Below are 19,324 nucleotides of genomic sequence, written 5' to 3'. Positions count from 1 at the left end.
TGTTGTCATTTGCTCAGTTGCTGGCTGCTCGGTCAGACTGTGGTCAGTTGGTCAGTTTCTGGTTTCTAGGTCACACTGTGGTCAGTTGGACAGTATGAAGTTGTTTCGGTTAGACTGTGATCAGTTCTTCAGTTTCTGGTTTCTAGGTCAGTCTGTGGTCAGTTGGGCAGTTTCTCGTTCCTAGGTCAGACTGTGGCCAGTTGGTCAGTTTCTGGTTTTCTCAGTCAGAATGTGGTCAATTGTTCTCTTTCTGGCTTCGAGGTCAGAGTGTGATGATTTGGTCAGTTTCTTGTTTCTATGTCAGACTGTGGTCAGTTGCTCAGTTTCTGGTTTCTCAGTCAGTCTGTGTTCAGTTGCTCAGTTACGGGCTGCTCGGTCAGACGGTGGTCCGTTGGTCAATTTGTGGTTCTAGGTCACGCTGTGCTCAGTTGGTCAGATTCTGGTTTCTAGGTCAGACTGTGCTCAGTTGGTCAGTTTCTGGTTTTTAGGTCAGAATGTGGTCAGTTGGTCAGATTATGGTTTCTAATTCAGACTGTCGTCAGTTGGTCAATTTCTGTTTTCTCGGTCATACTGTGGTCAATTAGTCAGTTTCTGGTTTCTAGGTCAGACTGTGGTCATTTGGTCAGTTTCGGGTTGCTTGGTAAGACTGCGGTCAGTTGGTCAGTGTCTGGTTGCTAGGTCAGACTGTGGCCAGTTGGTCTGTTTCTGGTTGCTCACTCAGTCAGAGGTCAGTTGGTCAGATTCAGGTTCCTGGGTCAGTCTGAGGTCAGTTGGTCAGTTTCTGGTTTCTAGGTCAGACTGTGTTCAGTTGGTCACTTTCTGGTTTCTAGGTCAGACTGTGGTCAGTTGGTCAGATTCTGGTTTCTAAGTCAGACTGTGGTCAGTTGGTCAGTTTCTGGGTTCTAAGTCAGACTGTGGTCAGTTGGTCAGTTCCTGGTTGCTAGGTCAGACTCTGGTCAGTTGCTCAGCTTTTCGTTTCCAGGTCAGAATGTGGTCATTTCTTCAGTATCTGTTTTCTAGGTCAAAATGTTGTCATTTGCTCAGTTAGTGGCTGCTCGGTCAGACTGTGGTCAGTTGGACAGTTTGAAGTTGTCTCGGTAGACTGTGATCAGTTCTTCAGTTTCTGGTTTCTAGGTCAGTCTGTGGTCAGTTGGGCAGTTTCTCGTTCCTAGGTCAGATTGTGGTCAGTTGGTCAGTTTCTGGTTTTCTCAGTCAGGATGTGGTCAATTGTTCAGTTTCTGGTTCGAGGTCAGAGTGTGATCATTTGGTCAGTTTCTTGTTTCTAGGTCAGACTGTGGTAAGTTGCTCAATTCTGGTTTCTCGGTCAGTCTGTGGTCAGTTGCTCAGTTACGAGCTGCTCGGTCAGAAGGGTGGTCCGTTGGTCAATTTGTGCTTGCTAGGTCACACTGTGCTCAGTTGGTCAGTTTCTGGTTTCTAGGTCAGACTGTGCTCAGTTGGTCAGATTATGGTTTCTAATTCAGATTGTGATCAGTTGGTCAGGTTTTAGTTTCTAGATTAGACTGTGGTCAGTTGGTCAGTTTCTGGTTTCTCGGTCAGAATGTGGTGAGTTGGTCAGATTATGGTTTCTAATTCAGATTGTGATCAGTTGGTCAGTTTTAATTTCTAGATCAGACTGTGGTCAGTTGGTCAGTTTCTGGTTTCTAGTTCAGACTGTCGTCAGTTGGTCAATTTCTGTTTTCTCGGTTATACTGTGGTCAATTGGTCAGTTTCTGGTTCCGAGGTCAGACTGTGGTCAGTTGGTCAGTTTCGGATTGCTAGGTCAGACTGTGGTCAGTTGGTCAGTTTCTGGTTTTTACGTCAGATTGTGGCCAGCTGCTCAGTTTCGGCTTGCTAGGTCAGACTGCGAGCAGTTCGTCAGTGTCTGGTTGCTAGGTCAGACTGTGGCCAGTGGTCGGTTTGTGGTTGCTCAGTCAGACAGTGGTCAGTTGGTCAGATTCAGGTTCCTGGGTCAGTCTGAGGTCAGTTGGTCAGTTTCTGGTTTCTAGTTCAGACTGCGGACATTTGATCAGTTTCTGGTTTCCAGGTCATAATGTGGTCAGTTGGTCAGATTCTGGTTTCTAGGTCAGTCTGTGGTCAGTTGGTCAGTTTCGAGTTTCTAGATCAGACTGTGGTCAGTTGGTAGTTTCTGGTTTCTAGGTCAGACTGTGGTCAGTTGCTCAGTTTCTGGTTTCTCAGTCAGTCTGTGTTCAGTTGCTCAGTTACGGGCTGCTCGGTCAGACAGTGGTCCGTTGGTTAATTTGTGGTTTCTAGGTCACACTGTGCTCAGTTGGTCAGTTTCTGGTTTCTAGGTTAGACTGTGCTCAGTTGGTCAGTTTCTGGTTTCTAGGTCAGAATGTGGTCAGTTGGTCAGATTATGGTTTCTAATTCAGACTGTCGTCAGTTGGTCAATTTCTGTTTGCTCGGTCATACTGTGGTCAATTGGTCAGTTTCTGGTTTCTAGGCCAGACTGTGGTCAGTTGGTCAGTTTCGGGTTGCGAGGTCAGACTGTGGTCAGTTGGACAGTTTCTGGTTGCTACGTTAGATTGTCGTCAGTTGCTCAGTTTCGGCTTGCTAGGTCAGACTGCGAGCAGTTGGTCAGTATCTGGTTGCTAGGTCAGACTGTGGCCAGTTGGTCGGTTTCTGCTTGCTCACTCAGACAGTGGTCAGTTGGTCAGATTCAGGTTCCTGGGTCAGTCTGAGGTCAGTTGGTCAGTTTCTGGTTTCTAGGTCAGACTGTGTTCAGTTGGTCAGTTTCTGGTTTCTAGGTCAGACTGTGGTCAGCTGGTCAGATTCTGGTTTCTAAGTCAGACTGTGGTCAGTTGGTCAGTTTCTGGGTTCTAAGTCAGACTGTGGTCAGTTGGTCAGTTCCTGGTTGCTAGGTCAGACTCTGGTCAGTTGCTCAGCTTTTCGTTTCCAGGTCAGAATGTGGTCATTTCTTCAGTATCAGTTTTCTAGGTCAAAATGTTGTCATTTGCTCAGTTACTGGCTGCTCGGTCAGACTGTGGTCAGTTGTTCAGTTTCTGGTTTCTCGGTCACACTGTGGTCAGTTGGACAGTTTGAAGTTGTCTCTGTTAGACTGTGATCAGTTCTTCAGTTTCTGGTTTCTAGGGCAGTCTGTGGTCAGTTGAGCAGTTTCTCGTTCCTAGGTCAGACTGTGGTCAGTTGGTCAGTTTCTGGTTTTCTTAGTCAGAATGTGGTCAATTGTTCAGTTTCTGGTTTCGAGGTCAGAGTGTGATCATTTGGTCAGTTTCTTGTTTCTAGGTCAGACTGTGGTCAGTTGCTCAATTTCTGGTTTCTCGGTCAGTCTGTGGTCAGTTGCTCAGTTACGAGCTGCTCGGTCAGAAGTGTGGTCCGTTGGTCAATTTGTGCTTGCTAGGTCACACTGTGCTCAGTTGGTCAGTTTCTGGTTTCTAGGTCAGACTGTGCTCAGTTGGTCAGATTATGGTTTCTAATTCAGATTGTGATCAGTTGGTCAGTTTTTAGTTTCTAGATCAGACTGTGGTCAGTTGGTCAGTTTCTGGTTTCTAGGCCAGAATGTGGTGAGTTGGTCAGATTATGGTTTCTAATTCAGATTGTGATCAGTTGGTCAGTTTTTAGTTTCTAGATCAGACTGTGGTCAGTTGGTCAGATTCTGGTTTCTAAGTCAGACTGTCGTCAGTTGTTCAATTTCTGTTTTCTCGGTTATACTGTGGTCAATTGGTCAGTTTCTGGTTCCGAGGTCAGACTGTGGTCAGTTGGTCAGTTTCGGATTGCTAGGTCAGACTGTGGTCAGTTGGTCAGTTTCTGGTTTTTACGTCAGATTGTGGCCAGCTGCTCAGTTTCGGCTTGCTAGGTCAGACTGCGAGCAGTTGGTCAGTGTCTGGTTGCTAGGTCAGACTGTGGCCAGTGGTCGGTTTCTGGTTGCTCAGTCAGACAGTGGTCAGTTGGTCAGATTCAGGTTCCTGGGTCAGTCTGAGGTCAGTTGGTCAGTTTCTGGTTTCTAGGTCAGTCTGTGTTCAGTTGCTCAGTTTCGGGTTTCTAGTTCAGACTGCGGACAGTTGCTCAGTTTCTGGTTTCTAGGCCAGAATGTGGTCAGTTGGACAGATTCTGGTTTCTAGGTCAGTCTGTGGTCAGTTGGTCAGTTTCGAGTTTCTAGATCAGACTTAAGTCAGTTGCTCAGTTTTTCGTTTCCAGGTCAGAAAGTGGTCATTTCTTCAGTATCAGTTTTCGAGGTCAAAATGTGGTCATTTGCTCAGTTACTGGCTGCTCGGTCAGACTGTGGTCAGTTGGTCAGTTTCTTGTTTCTAGGTCACACTGTGGTCAGGTGGACAGTTTGAAGTTGTCTCGGTTAGACTGTGATCAGTTCTTCAGTTTCTAGTTTTTAGGTCAGTCTTTGCTCAGTTGGTCAGTTTCTGGTTCCAAGGTCAGACTGTAGTCAGTTGGTCAGTTTCTGGTTTTCTCAGTCAGAATGTGGTCAATTGGTCAGTTTCTGGTTTCGAGGTCAGAGTGTGGTCAGTTGGTCAGTTTCTGGTTTCTAGGTCAGACTGTGGTCAGTTGGTCAGTTTCGGGTTGCGAGGTCAGACTGTGGTCAGTTGGACAGTTTCTGGTTGCTACGTTAGATTGTCGTCAGTTGCTCAGTTTCGGCTTGCTAGGTCAGACTGCGAGCAGTTGGTCAGTGTCTGGTTGCTAGGTCAGACTGTGGCCAGTTGTTCGGTTTCTGCTTGCTCACTCAGACAGTGGTCAGTTGGTCAGATTCAGGTTCCTGGGTCAGTCTGAGGTCAGTTGGTCAGTTTCTGGTTTCTAGGTCAGACTGTGTTCAGTTGGTCAGTTTCTGGTTTCTAGGTCAGACTGTGGTCAGCTGGTCAGATTCTGGTTTCTAAGTCAGACTATGGTCAGTTGGTCAGTTTCTGGGTTCTAAGTCAGACTGTGGTCAGTTGGTCAGTTCCTGGTTGCTAGGTCAGACTCTAGTCAGTTGCTCAGCTTTTCGTTTCCAGGTCAGAATGTGGTCATTTCTTCAGTATCAGTTTTCTAGGTCAAAATGTTGTCATTTGCTCAGTTACTGGCTGCTCGGTCAGACTGTGGTCAGTTGTTCAGTTTCTGGTTTCTCGGTCACACTGTGGTCAGTTGGACAGTTTGAAGTTGTCTCTGTTAGACTGTGATCAGTTCTTCAGTTTCTGGTTTCTAGGGCAGTCTGTGGTCAGTTGAGCAGTTTCTCGTTCCTAGGTCAGACTGTGGTCAGTTGGTCAGTTTCTGGTTTTCTCAGTCAGAATGTGGTCAATTGTTCATTTTCTGGTTTCGAGGTCAGAGTGTGATCATTTGGTCAGTTTCTTGTTTCTAGGTCAGACTGTGGTCAGTTGCTCAATTTCTGGTTTCTCGGTCAGTCTGTGGTCAGTTGCTCAGTTACGAGCTGCTCGGTCAGAAGGGTGGTCCGTTGGTCAATTTGTGCTTGCTAGGTCACACTGTGCTCAGTTGGTCAGTTTTTGGTTTCTAGGTCAGACTGTGCTCAGTTTTTCAGATTATGGTTTCTAATTCAGATTGTGATCAGTTGGTCAGTTTTTAGTTTCTAGATCAGACTGTGGTCAGTTGGTCAGTTTCTGGTTTCTAGGCCAGAATGTGGTGAGTTGGTCAGATTATGGTTTCTAATTCAGATTGTGATCAGTTGGTCAGTTTTTAGTTTCTAGATCAGACTGTGGTCAGTTGGTCAGATTCTGGTTTCTAAGTCAGACTGTCGTCAGTTGTTCAATTTCTGTTTTCTCGGTTATACTGTGGTCAATTGGTCAGTTTCTGGTTCCGAGGTCAGACTGTGGTCAGTTGGTCAGTTTCGGATTGCAAGGTCAGACTGTGGTCAGTTGGTCAGTTTCTGGTTTTTACGTCAGACTGTGGCCAGTGGTCGGTTTCTGGTTGCTCAGTCAGACAGTGGTCAGTTGGTCAGATTCAGGTTCCTGGGTCAGTCTGAGGTCAGTTGGTCAGTTTCTGGTTTCTAGGTCAGTCTGTGTTCAGTTGCTCAGTTTCGGGTTTCTAGTTCAGACTGCGGACAGTTGCTCAGTTTCTGGTTTCTAGGCCAGAATGTGGTCAGTTGGACAGATTCTGGTTTCTAGGTCAGTCTGTGGTCAGTTGGTCAGTTTCGAGTTTCTAGATCAGACTTAAGTCAGTTGCTCAGTTTTTCGTTTCCAGGTCAGAAAGTGGTCATTTCTTCAGTATCAGTTTTCGAGGTCAAAATGTGGTCATTTGCTCAGTTACTGGCTGCTCGGTCAGACTGTGGTCAGTTGGTCAGTTTCTTGTTTCTTGGTCACACTGTGGTCAGGTGGACAGTTTGAAGTTGTCTCGGTTAGACTGTGATCAGTTCTTCAGTTTCTAGTTTTTAGGTCAGTCTTTGCTCAGTTGGTCAGTTTCTGGTTCCAAGGTCAGACTGTAGTCAGTTGGTCAGTTTCTGGTTTTCTCAGTCAGAATGTGGTCAATTGGTCAGTTTCTGGTTTCGAGGTCAGAGTGTGGTCAGTTCGTCAGTTTCTGGTTTCTAGGTCAGACTGTGGTCAGTTGCTCAGTTTCTGGTTTCTCAGTCAGTCTGTGTTCAGTTGCTCAGTTACGGGCTGCTCGATCAGACAGTGGTCCGTTGGTTAATTTGTGGTTTCTAGGTCACACTGTGCTCAGTTGGTCAGTTTCTGGTTTCTAGGTCAGACTGTGGTCATTTGGTAAGTTTCGGGTTGCGAGGTCAGACTGTGGTCAGTTGGACAGTTTCTGGTTTCTACGTTAGATTGTCGACAGTTGCTCAGTTTCGGCTTGCTAGGTCAGACTGCGAGCAGTTGGTCAGTGTCTGGTTGCTAGGTCAGACTGTGGCCAGTTGGTCGGTTTCTGGTTTCAAGGTCAGTCTGTGGTCAGTTGGTCAGTTTCGGGTTACTACGTCAGAATGTGGTCAGTTGCTCAGTTACTCGCTGCTCGGTCAGACTGTGGTCTGTTGGACAGTTTCAAATTTCTAGGTCACACTGTGGTCAGTTGGTCAGTAACGGTTTTCTCGGTTAGACTGTGATCAGTTCTTCAGTTTCTGGTTTCTAGGTCAGTCTGTGGTCAGTTGGTCAGTTTATAGTTCCGAGGTAAGACTGCGATTTGTTGGTCAGTTTCTGCTTTCTAGGTCAGACTGTGGTCAGTAGCTCAGTTTGTGGTTTCTCGGTCAGACAATGCTCAGCTCTTCAGTTTCTGGTTTCTAGTTCAGAATGTGGTCAGTTAGTCAATTTCTGTTTTCTCGGTCAGACTGTGGTCAGTTGCTCAGTTACTGGCTGCTCGGTAAGACTGTGGTTAGTTGGTCAATTTCTCTTTTCTCGGTCATACTGTGGTCAATTGGTCAGTTTCTGGTTTCTAGGTCAGACTGTGGTCAGTTGGTCAGTTTCTGGTTGCTAGTTCAGACTGTGGTCAGTTGGTCAGTTTCTGATTTCTACGTTATATTGTCGTCAGTTGCTCAGTTTCGGCTTGCTCGGTCAGACTGCGAGCAGTTGGTCAGTGTCTGGTTGCTAGGTCAGACTGTGTTCAGTTGGTCAGTTTCTGGTTTCTAGGTCAGACTGTGTTCAGTTGGTCAGTTTCTGGTTTCTAGGTCAGACTGTGGTCAGTTGGTCAGATTTTGGTTTCTAAGTCAGACTTTGGTCATTTGGTCAGTTTGTGGGTTCTAAGTCAGACTGTGGTCAGTTGGTCAGTTCCTGGTTGCTAGGTCAGACTCTGGTCAGTTGCTCAGCTTTTCGTTTCCAGGTCAGAATGTGGTCATTTCTTCAGTATCTGTTTTCTAGGTCAAAATGTTGTCATTTGCTCAGTTAGTGGCTGCTCGGTCAGACTGTGGTCAGTTGGACAGTTTGAAGTTGTCTCGGTAGACTGTGATCAGTTCTTCAGTTTCTGGTTTCTAGGTCAGTCTGTGTTCAGTTGGGCAGTTTCTCGTTCCTAGGTCAGACTGTGGCCAGTTGGTCAGTTTCTGGTTTTCTCAGTCAGAATGTGGTCAATTGTTCAGTTTCTGGTTCGAGGTCAGAGTGTGATCATTTGGTCAGTTTCTTGTTTCTAGGTCAGACTGTGGTAAGTTGCTCAATTCTGGTTTCTCGGTCAGTCTGTGGTCAGTTGCTCAGTTACGAGCTGCTCGGTCAGAAGGGTGGTCCGTTGGTCAATTTGTGCTTGCTAGGTCACACTGTGCTCAGTTGGTCAGTTTCTGGTTTCTAGGTCAGACTGTGCTCAGTTGGTCAGATTATGGTTTCTAATTCAGATTGTGATCAGTTGGTCAGGTTTTAGTTTCTAGATTAGACTGTGGTCAGTTGGTCAGTTTCTGGTTTCTAGGTCAGAATGTGGTCAGTTGGTCAGATTATGGTTTCTAATTCAGACTGTCGTCATTTGGTCAATTTCTGTTTTCTCGGTCATACTGTGGTCAATTAGTCAGTTTCTGGTTTCTAGGTCAGACTGTGGTCATTTGGTCAGTTTCGGGTTGCTTGGTAAGACTGCGGTCAGTTGGTCAGTGTCTGGTTGCTAGGTCAGACTGTGGCCAGTTGGTCTGTTTCTGGTTGCTCACTCAGTCAGAGGTCAGTTGGTCAGATTCAGGTTCCTGGGTCAGTCTGAGGTCAGTTGGTCAGTTTCTGGTTTCTAGGTCAGACTGTGTTCAGTTGGTCACTTTCTGGTTTCTAGGTCAGACTGTGGTCAGTTGGTCAGATTCTGGTTTCTAAGTCAGACTGTGGTCAGTTGGTCAGTTTCTGGGTTCTAAGTCAGACTGTGGTCAGTTGGTCAGTTCCTGGTTGCTAGGTCAGACTCTGGTCAGTTGCTCAGCTTTTCGTTTCCAGGTCAGAACGTGGTCATTTCTTCAGTATCTGTTTTCTAGGTCAAAATGTTGTCATTTGCTCAGTTAGTGGCTGCTCGGTCAGACTGTGGTCAGTTGGACAGTTTGAAGTTGTCTCGGTAGACTGTGATCAGTTCTTCAGTTTCTGGTTTCTAGGTCAGTCTGTGGTCAGTTGGGCAGTTTCTCGTTCCTAGGTCAGATTGTGGTCAGTTGGTCAGTTTCTGGTTTTCTCAGTCAGGATGTGGTCAATTGTTCAGTTTCTGGTTCGAGGTCAGAGTGTGATCATTTGGTCAGTTTCTTGTTTCTAGGTCAGACTGTGGTAAGTTGCTCAATTCTGGTTTCTCGGTCAGTCTGTGGTCAGTTGCTCAGTTACGAGCTGCTCGGTCAGAAGGGTGGTCCGTTGGTCAATTTGTGCTTGCTAGGTCACACTGTGCTCAGTTGGTCAGTTTCTGGTTTCTAGGTCAGACTGTGCTCAGTTGGTCAGATTATGGTTTCTAATTCAGATTGTGATCAGTTGGTCAGGTTTTAGTTTCTAGATTAGACTGTGCTCAGTTGGTCAGTTTCTGGTTTCTAGGTCAGAATGTGGTGAGTTGGTCAGATTATGGTTTCTAATTCAGATTGTGATCAGTTGGTCAGTTTTTAGTTTCTAGATCAGACTGTGGTCAGTTGGTCAGTTTCTGGTTTCTAGTTCAGACTGTCGTCAGTTGGTCAATTTCTGTTTTCTCGGTTATACTGTGGTCAATTGGTCAGTTTCTGGTTCCGAGGTCAGACTGTGGTCAGTTGGTCTGTTTCGGATTGCTAGGTCAGACTGTGGTCAGTTGGTCAGTTTCTGGTTTTTACGTCAGATTGTGGCCAGCTGCTCAGTTTCGGCTTGCTAGGTCAGACTGCGAGCAGTTCGTCAGTGTCTGGTTGCTAGGTCAGACTGTGGCCAGTGGTCGGTTTCTGGTTGCTCAGTCAGACAGTGGTCAGTTGGTCAGATTCAGGTTCCTGGGTCAGTCTGAGGTCAGTTGGTCAGTTTCTGGTTTCTAGTTCAGACTGCGGACATTTGATCAGTTTCTGGTTTCTAGGTCATAATGTGGTCAGTTGGTCAGATTCTGGTTTCTCGGTCAGTCTGTGGTCAGTTGGTCAGTTTCGAGTTTCTAGATCAGACTGTGGTCAGTTGGTAGTTTCTGGTTTCTAGGTCAGACTGTGGTCAGTTGCTCAGTTTCTGGTTTCTCAGTCAGTCTGTGTTCAGTTGCTCAGTTACGGGCTGCTCGGTCAGACAGTGGTCCGTTGGTTAATTTGTGGTTTCTAGGTCACACTGTGCTCAGTTGGTCAGTTTCTGGTTTCTAGGTTAGACTGTGCTCAGTTGGTCAGTTTCTGGTTTCTAGGTCAGAATGTGGTCAGTTGGTCAGATTATGGTTTCTAATTCAGACTGTCGTCAGTTGGTCAATTTCTGTTTGCTCGGTCATACTGTGGTCAATTGGTCAGTTTCTGGTTTCTAGGTCAGACTGTGGTCAGTTGGTCAGTTTCGGGTTGCGAGGTCAGACTGTGGTCAGTTGGACAGTTTCTGGTTGCTACGTTAGATTGTCGTCAGTTGCTCAGTTTCGGCTTGCTAGGTCAGACTGCGAGCAGTTGGTCAGTGTCTGGTTGCTGGGTCAGACTGTGGCCAGTTGGTCGGTTTCTGCTTGCTCACTCAGACAGTGGTCAGTTGGTCAGATTCAGGTTCCTGGGTCAGTCTGAGGTCAGTTGGTCAGTTTCTGGTTTCTAGGTCAGACTGTGTTCAGTTGGTCAGTTTCTGGTTTCTAGGTCAGACTGTGGTCAGCTGGTCAGATTCTGGTTTCTAAGTCAGACTGTGGTCAGTTGGTCAGTTTCTGGGTTCTAAGTCAGACTGTGGTCAGTTGGTCAGTTCCTGGTTGCTAGGTCAGACTCTGGTCAGTTGCTCAGCTTTTCGTTTCCAGGTCAGAATGTGGTCATTTCTTCAGTATCAGTTTTCTAGGTCAAAATGTTGTCATTTGCTCAGTTACTGGCTGCTCGGTCAGACTGTGGTCAGTTGTTCAGTTTCTGGTTTCTCGGTCACACTGTGGTCAGTTGGACAGTTTGAAGTTGTCTCTGTTAGACTGTGATCAGTTCTTCAGTTTCTGGTTTCTAGGGCAGTCTGTGGTCAGTTGAGCAGTTTCTCGTTCCTAGGTCAGACTGTGGTCAGTTGGTCAGTTTCTGGTTTTCTCAGTCAGAATGTGGTCAATTGTTCAGTTTCTGGTTTCGAGGTCAGAGTGTGATCATTTGGTCAGTTTCTTGTTTCTAGGTCAGACTGTGGTCAGTTGCTCAATTTCTGGTTTCTCGGTCAGTCTGTGGTCAGTTGCTCAGTTACGAGCTGCTCGGTCAGAAGGGTGGTCCGTTGGTCAATTTGTGCTTGCTAGGTCACACTGTGCTCAGTTGGTCAGTTTCTGGTTTCTAGGTCAGACTGTGCTCAGTTGGTCAGATTATGGTTTCTAATTCAGATTGTGATCAGTTGGTCAGTTTTTAGTTTCTAGATCAGACTGTGGTCAGTTGGTCAGTTTCTGGTTTCTAGGCCAGAATGTGGTGAGTTGGTCAGATTATGGTTTCTAATTCAGATTGTGATCAGTTGGTCAGTTTTTAGTTTCTAGATCAGACTGTGGTCAGTTGGTCAGATTCTGGTTTCTAAGTCAGACTGTCGTCAGTTGTTCAATTTCTGTTTTCTCGGTTATACTGTGGTCAATTGGTCAGTTTCTGGTTCCGAGGTCAGACTGTGGTCAGTTGGTCAGTTTCGGATTGCTAGGTCAGACTGTGGTCAGTTGGTCAGTTTCTGGTTTTTACGTCAGATTGTGGCCAGCTGCTCAGTTTCGGCTTGCTAGGTCAGACTGCGAGCAGTTGGTCAGTGTCTGGTTGCTAGGTCAGACTGTGGCCAGTGGTCGGTTTCTGGTTGCTCAGTCAGACAGTGGTCAGTTGGTCAGATTCAGGTTCCTGGGTCAGTCTGAGGTCAGTTGGTCAGTTTCTGGTTTCTAGGTCAGTCTGTGTTCAGTTGCTCAGTTTCGGGTTTCTAGTTCAGACTGCGGACAGTTGCTCAGTTTCTGGTTTCTAGGCCAGAATGTGGTCAGTTGGACAGATTCTGGTTTCTAGGTCAGTCTGTGGTCAGTTGGTCAGTTTCGAGTTTCTAGATCAGACTTAAGTCAGTTGCTCAGTTTTTCGTTTCCAGGTCAGAAAGTGGTCATTTCTTCAGTATCAGTTTTCGAGGTCAAAATGTGGTCATTTGCTCAGTTACTGGCTGCTCGGTCAGACTGTGGTCAGTTGGTCAGTTTCTTGTTTCTAGGTCACACTGTGGTCAGGTGGACAGTTTGAAGTTGTCTCGGTTAGACTGTGATCAGTTCTTCAGTTTCTAGTTTTTAGGTCAGTCTTTGCTCAGTTGGTCAGTTACTGGTTCCAAGGTCAGACTGTAGTCAGTTGGTCAGTTTCTGGTTTTCTCAGTCAGAATGTGGTCAATTGGTCAGTTTCTGGTTTCGAGGTCAGAGTGTGGTCAGTTGGTCAGTTTCTGGTTTCTAGGTCAGACTGTGGTCAGTTGCTCAGTTTCTGGTTTCTCAGTCAGTCTGTGTTCAGTTGCTCAGTTACGGGCTGCTCGATCAGACAGTGGTCCGTTGGTTAATTTGTGGTTTCTAGGTCACACTGTGCTCAGTTGGTCAGTTTCTGGTTTCTAGGTCAGACTGTGGTCATTTGGTAAGTTTCGGGTTGCGAGGTCAGACTGTGGTCAGTTGGACAGTTTCTGGTTTCTACGTTAGATTGTCGACAGTTGCTCAGTTTCGGCTTGCTAGGTCAGACTGCGAGCAGTTGGTCAGTGTCTGGTTGCTAGGTCAGACTGTGGCCAGTTGGTCGGTTTCCGCTTGCTCACTCAGACAGTGGTCAGTTGGTCAGATTCAGGTTCCTGGGTCAGTCTGAGGTCAGTTGGTCAGTTTCTGGTTTCTAGATAAGACTGTGTTCAGTTGGTCACTTTCTGCTTTCTAGGTCAGACTGTGGTCAGTTGGTCAGATTCTGGTTTCTAAGTCAGACTGTGGTCAGTTGGTCAGTTTCTGGGTTCTAAGTCAGATTGTGGTCAGTTGGTCAGTTCCTGGTTGCTAGGTCAGACTCTGCTCAGTTGCTCAGCTTTTCGTTTCCAGGTCAGAATGTGGTCATTTCTTCAGTGTCAGTTTTCTATATCAAAATGTTGTCATTTGCTCAGTTACTGGCTGCTCGGTCAGACTGTGGTCAGTTGGACAGTTTGAAGTTGCCTCGGTAGACTGTGATCAGTTCTTCAGTTTCTGGTTTCTAGGTCAGTCTGTGGTCAGTTGGGCAGTTTCTCGTTCCTAGGTCAGATTGTGGTCAGTTGGTCAGTTTCTGGTTTTCTCAGTCAGAATGTGGTCAATTGTTCAGTTTCTGGTTTCGAGGTCAGAGTGTGATCATTTGGTCAGTTTCTTGTTTCTAGGTCAGACTGTGGTAAGTTGCTCAATTTCTGGTTTCTAGGTCAGACTGTGGTCAGTTGCTCAGTTACGAGCTGCTCGGTCAGAAGGGTGGTCCGTTGGTCAATTTGTGCTTGCTTGGTCACACTGTGCTCAGTTGGTCAGTTTCTGGTTTCTAGGTCAGACTGTGCTCAGTTGGTCAGATTATGGTTTCTAATTCAGATTGTGATCAGTTGGTCAGTTTTTAGTTTCTAGATCAGACTGTGGTCAGTTGGTCAGTTTCTGGTTTCTAGGTCAGAATGTGGTGAGTTGGTCAGATTATGGTTTCTAATTCAGATTGTGATCAGTTGGTCAGTTTTTAGTTTCTAGATCAGACTGTGGTCAGTTGGTCAGTTTCTGGTTCCGAGGTCAGACTGTGGTCAGTTGGTCAGTTTCTGGTTTTTACGTCAGATTGTGGCCAGCTGCTCAGTTTCGGCTTGCGAGGTCAGACTGCGAGCAGTTGGTCAGTGTCTGGTTGCTAATTCAGACTGTGGCCAGTGGTCGGTTTCTGGTTGCTCAGTCAGACAGTGGTCAGTTGGTCAGATTCAGGTTCCTGGGTCAGTCTGTGGTCAGTTGGTCTGTTTCGAGTTTCTAGATCAGACACTGGTCAGTTGCTCAGTTTTTACATTCCAGGTCAGAAAGTGGTCATTTCTTCAGTATCAGTTTTCGAGGTCAAAATGTGGTCATTTGCTCAGTTACTGGCTGCTCGGTCAGACTGTGATCAGTTGGTCAGTTTCTTGTTTCTAGGTCACACTGTGGTCAGTTGCACAGTTTGAAGTTGTCTCGGTTAGACTGTGATCAGTTCTTCAGTTTCTAGTTTCTAGGTCAGTCTGTGGTCAGTTGGTCAGTTTCTGGTAACTAGGTCAGACTGTAGTCAGTTGGTCAGTTTCAGGTTTTCTCAGTCAAAATGTGGTCAATTGGTCAGTTTCTGGTTTCGAGGTCAGAGTGCGGTCAGTTGGTCAGTTTCTGGTTTCTAGGTCAGACTGTGGTCAGTTGCTCAGTTTCTGGTTTCTCAGTCAATCTGTGTTCAGTTGCTCAGTTACGGGCTGCTCGGTCAGACAGTGGTCCGTTGGTTAATTTGTGGTTTCTCGGTCACACTGTGCTCAGTTGGTCAGTTTCTGGTTTCTAGCTTAGACTGTGCTCAGTTGGTCAGTTTCTGGTTTCTAGGTCAGAATGTGGTCAGTTGGTCAGATTATGGTTTCTAATTCAGACTGTCGTCAGTTGGTCAATTTCTGTTTGCTCGGTCATACTGTGGTCAATTGGTCAGTTTCTGGTTTCTAGGTCAGACTGTGGTCAGTTGGTCAGTTTCGTGTTGCGAGGTCAGACTGTGGTCAGTTGGACAGTTTCTGGTTTCTACGTTAGATTGTCGTCAGTTGCTCAGTTTCGGCTTGCTAGGTCAGACTGCGAGCAGTTGGTCAGTGTCTGGTTGCTAGGTCAGACTGTGGCCAGTTGGTCGGTTTCTGCTTGCTCACTCAGACAGTGGTCAGTTGGTCAGATTCAGGTTCCTGGGTCAGTCTGAGGTCAGTTGGTCAGTTTCTGGTTTCTAGGTCAGACTGTGTTCAGTTGGTCAGTTTCTGGTTTCTAGGTCAGACTGTGGTCAGCTGGTCAGTTTCTGGGTTCTAAGTCAGACTGTGGTCAGTTGGTCAGTTCCTGGTTGCTAGGTCAGACTCTGGTCAGTTGCTCAGTTTCTGGTTTCGAGGTCAGAGTGTGATCATTTGGTCAGTTTCTTGTTTCTAGGTCAGACTGTGGTCAGTTGCTCAATTTCTGGATTCTCGGTCAGTCTGTGGTCAGTTGCTCAGTTACGAGCTGCTCGGTCAGAAGGGTGGTCCGTTCGTCAATTTAGCTTGCTAGGTCACACTGTGCTCAGTTGGTCAGTTTCTGGTTTCTAGGTCAGACTGTGCTCAGTTGGACAGATTATGGTTTCTAAATCAGATTGTGATCAGTTGGTCAGTTTTTAGTTTCTAGATCAGACTGTGGTCAGTTGGTCAGTTTCTGGTTTCTAGGTCAGAATTTGGTGAGTTGGTCAGATTATGGTTTCTAATTCAGATTGTGATCAGTTGGTCAGTTTTTAGTTTCTAGATCAGACTGTGGTCAGTTGGTCAGTTTCTGGTTTCTAGTTCAGACTGTCGTCAGTTGGACAGTTTGAAGTTGTCTCGGTTAGACCGTGATCAGTAATTCAGTTTCTAGTTTCTAGGTCAGTCTGTGGTCAGTTGGTCAGTTTCTGGTTCCTAGGTCAGACTGTGGTCAGTTGGTCAGTTTCTGGTTTTCTCAGTCAGAATGTGGTCAATTGGTCAGTTTCTGGTTTCGAGGTCAGAGAGTGGTCAGTTGGTCAGTTTCTTGTTTCTAGGTCAGACTGTGTTCAGTTGCTCAGTTTCGATTTCTCAGTCAGTCTGTGGTCAGTTGCTCAGTTACGGGCTGCTCGGTCAGACGGTGGTCCGTTGGTCAATTTGTGGTTTCTAGGTCACGCTGTGCTCAGTTGGTCAGTTTCTGGTTTCTAGGTCAGACTGTGCTCAGTTGGTCAGTTTCTGGTTTCTAGGTCAGAATGTGGTCAGTTGGTCAGATTATGGTTTCTAATTCAGACTGTCGTCAGTTGGTCAATTTCTGTTTTCTCGGTCATACTGTGGTCAATTGGTCAGTTTCTGGTTTCTAGGTCAGACTGTGGTCAGTTGGTCAGTTTCGGGTTGCTAGGTCAGACTGTGGTCAGTTGGTCAGTTTCTGGTTTCTACGTTAGATTGTCGTCAGTTGCTCAGTTTCGGCTTGCTAGGTCAGACTGCGAGCAGTTGGTCAGTGTCTGGTTGCTAGTTCAGACTGTGGCCAGTTGGTCGGTTTCTGGTTGCTCACTCAGACAATGGTCAGTTGGTCACATTCAGGTTCCTGGGTCAGTCTGAGGTCAGTTGGTCAGTTTCTGGTTTCGAGGTCAGATTGTGTTCAGTTGGTCAGTTTCTGGTTTCTCGGTCAGACTGTGGTCAGTTGGTCAGATTCCGGTTTCTAAGTCAGACTGTGGTCAGTTGGTCAGTTTCTGGGTTCTAAGTCAGAATGTGGTCAGTTGGTCAGTTCCTGGTTGCTAGGTCAGACTCTGGTCAGTTGCTCAGCTTTTCGTTTCCAGGTCAGAATGTGGTCATTTCTTCAGTATCAGTTTTCTCGGTCAAAATGTTGTCATTTGCTCAGTTGATGGCTGCTCGGTCAGACTGTCGTCAGTTGGTCAGTTTCTGGTTTCTAGGTCACACTGTGCTCATTTGGACAGTTTGAAGTTGCCTCGGTTAGACTGTGATCAGTTCTTCAGTTTCTGGTTTCTAGGTCAGTCTGTGTTCAGTTGGGCAGTTTCTGGTTTTCTCAGTCAAAATGTGGTCAATTGTTCATTTTCTGGTTTCGAGGTCAGAGTGTGATCATTTGGTCAGTTTCTTGTTTCTAGGTCAGACTGTGGTCAGTTGCTCAATTTCTGGTTTCTCGGTCAGTCTGTGGTCAGTTGCTCACTTACGGGCTGCTCGGTCAGACAGTGGTCCGTTGGTTAATTTGTGGTTTCTAGGTCACACTGTGCTCAGTTGGTCAGTTTTTGGTTCCGAGGTCAGACTGTGGTCAGTTGGTAAGTTTCGGGTTGCGAGGTCAGACTGTGGTCAGTTGGACAGTTTCTGGTTTCTACGTTAGATTGTCGACAGTTGCTCAGTTTCGGCTTGCTTGGTCAGACTGCGAGCAGTTGGTCAGTGTCTGGTTGCTAGGTCAGACTGTGGCCAGTTGGTCGGTTTCTGCTTGCTCACTCAGACAGTGGTCAGTTGGTCAGATTCAGGTTCCTGGGTCAGTCTGAGTTCAGTTGGTCAGTTTCTGGTTTCTAGGTCAGACTGTTTTCAGTTGGTCACTTTCTGGTTTCTAGGTCAGACTGTGGTCAGTTGGTCAGATTCTGGTTTCTAAGTCAGACTGTGGTCAGTTGGTCAGTTTCTGGGTTCTAAGTCAGACTGTGGTCAGTTGCTCAGTTCCTGGTTGCTAGGTCAGACTCTGGTCAGTTGCTCAGCTTTTCGTTTCCAGGTCAGAAAGTGGTCATTTCTTAAGTATCAGTTTTCTAGGTCAAAATGTTGTCATTTGCTCAGTTACTGGCTGCTCGGTCAGACAGTGGTCAGTTGGACAGTTTGAAGTTGCCTCGGTAGACTGTGATCAGTTCTTCAGTTTCTGGTTTCTAGGTCAGTCTGTGGTCAGTTGGGCAGTTTCTCGTTCCTAGGTCAGATTGTGGTCAGTTGGTCAGTTTCTGGTTTTCTCAGTCAGAATGTGGTCAATTGTTCAGTTTCTGGTTTCGAGGTCAGTCTGTAGTCAGTTGCTCAGTTACGAGCTGCTCGGTCAGAAGGGTGGTCCGTTGGTCAATCTGTGCTTGCTAGGTCACACTGTGCTCAGTTGGTCAGTTTCTGGTTTCTAGGTCAGACTGTTCTCAGTTGGTCAGATTATAGTTTCTAATTCAGATTGTGATCAGTTGGTCAGTTTTTAGTTTCTAGATCAGACTGTGGTCAGTTGGTCAGTTTCTGGTTTCTAGGTCAGAATGTGGTGAGTTGGTCAGATTATGGTTTCTAATTCAGATTGTGATCAGTTGGTCAGTTTTTAGTTTCTAGATCAGACTGTGGTCAGTTGGTCAGATTCTGGTTTCTAAGTCAGACTATCGTCAGTTGGTCAGTTTCTGGTTTTCTCAGTCAGAATGTGGTCAATTGGTCAGTTTCTGGTTTCGAGGTCAGAGTGTGTTCAGTTGCTCAGTTTCGGTTTCTCAGTCAGTCTGTGGTCAGTTGCTCAGTTACGGGCTGCTCGGTCAGACGGTGGTCCGTTGGTCAATTTGTGGTTTCTAGGTCACGCTGTGCTCAGTTGGTCAGTTTCTGGTTTCTAGGTCAGACTGTGCTCAGTTGGTCAGTTTCTGGTTTCTAGGTCAGAATGTGGTCAGTTGGTCAGATTATGGTTTCTAATTCAGACTGTCGTCAGTTGGTCAATTTCTGTTTTCTCGGTCATACTGTGGTCAATTGGTCAGTTTCTGATTTCTAGTTCAGACTGTGGTCAGTTGGTCAGTTTCGGGTTGCTAGGTCAGACTGTGGTCAGTTGGTCAGTTTCTGGTTTTTACGTCAGATTGTGGCCAGCTGCTCAGTTTCGGCTTGCTAGGTCAGACTGCGAGCAGTTGGTCAGTGTCTGGTTGCTAGGTCAGACTGTGGCCAGTGGTCGGTTTCTGGTTGCTCAGTCAGACAGTGGTCAGTTGGTCAGATTCAGGTTCCTGGGTCAGTCTGAGGTCAGTTGATCAGTTTCTGGTTTCTTGTTCAGACTGCGGACATTTGATCAGTTTCTGGTTTCTAGGTCATAATTTGGTCAGTTGGTCAGATTCTGGTTTCTAGGTCAGTCTGTGGTCAGTTGGTCAGTTTCTGGTTTCTAGTTCAGACTGTCGTCAGTTGGACAGTTTGAAGTTGTCTCGGTTAGACCGTGATCAGTAATTCAGTTTCTAGTTTCTAGGTCAGTCTGTGGTCAGTTGGTCAGTTTCTGGTTCCTAGGTCAGACTGTGGTCAGTTTGTCAGTTTCTGGTTTTCTCAGTCAGAATGTGGTCAATTGGTCAGTTTCTGGTTTCGAGGTCAGAGTGTGTTCAGTTGTTCAGTTTCGGTTTCTAGGTCATGCTGTGGTCAGTTGCTCAGTTTCTGCTTTCTCGGTCAGATTGTGGACATTGGTCAGCTTCTGGTTGCTTGGTCAGACCCTGGTCAATTGGTCAGTTTCTGGTATTCTCAAACAGACTGTGGTCAGCTGGTCAATTTCTGGTTTCTAGGTCAGACTGTGGTCAGTTGGTCAGTTTCTGGTTCCTATGTCCGTCTGTGATCAGTTGGTCAGTTTCGGGTTTCTAGGTTATACTGTGGTCAGTTGCTCAGTTTCTGGTTTCTCGGTCAGATTGTGGTCATTTCTTCATTTTCTAGTTTCTAGGTCAGAATTTTTGTCAGTTTCTGGTTTCTGGGTCAGACTGTGGTCAAGTACTCAGTTACTGGCTGCTCGGTGAGACATTGGTCAGTTGGTCAGTTTCTGATTTCTACGTCACACTGTGGTCAGTTGGTCAGTTTCAGGTTGTCTCGGTTAGACTGTGATCAGT

This window comes from Pristiophorus japonicus, unplaced genomic scaffold, assembly GCF_044704955.1.
Source record: "Pristiophorus japonicus isolate sPriJap1 unplaced genomic scaffold, sPriJap1.hap1 HAP1_SCAFFOLD_117, whole genome shotgun sequence".
Classification (NCBI taxonomy): Eukaryota; Metazoa; Chordata; class Chondrichthyes; family Pristiophoridae; genus Pristiophorus; species Pristiophorus japonicus.
The sequence above is the reverse complement of the archived record's forward strand: the minus strand, read 5'-3'. Positions refer to the sequence as shown.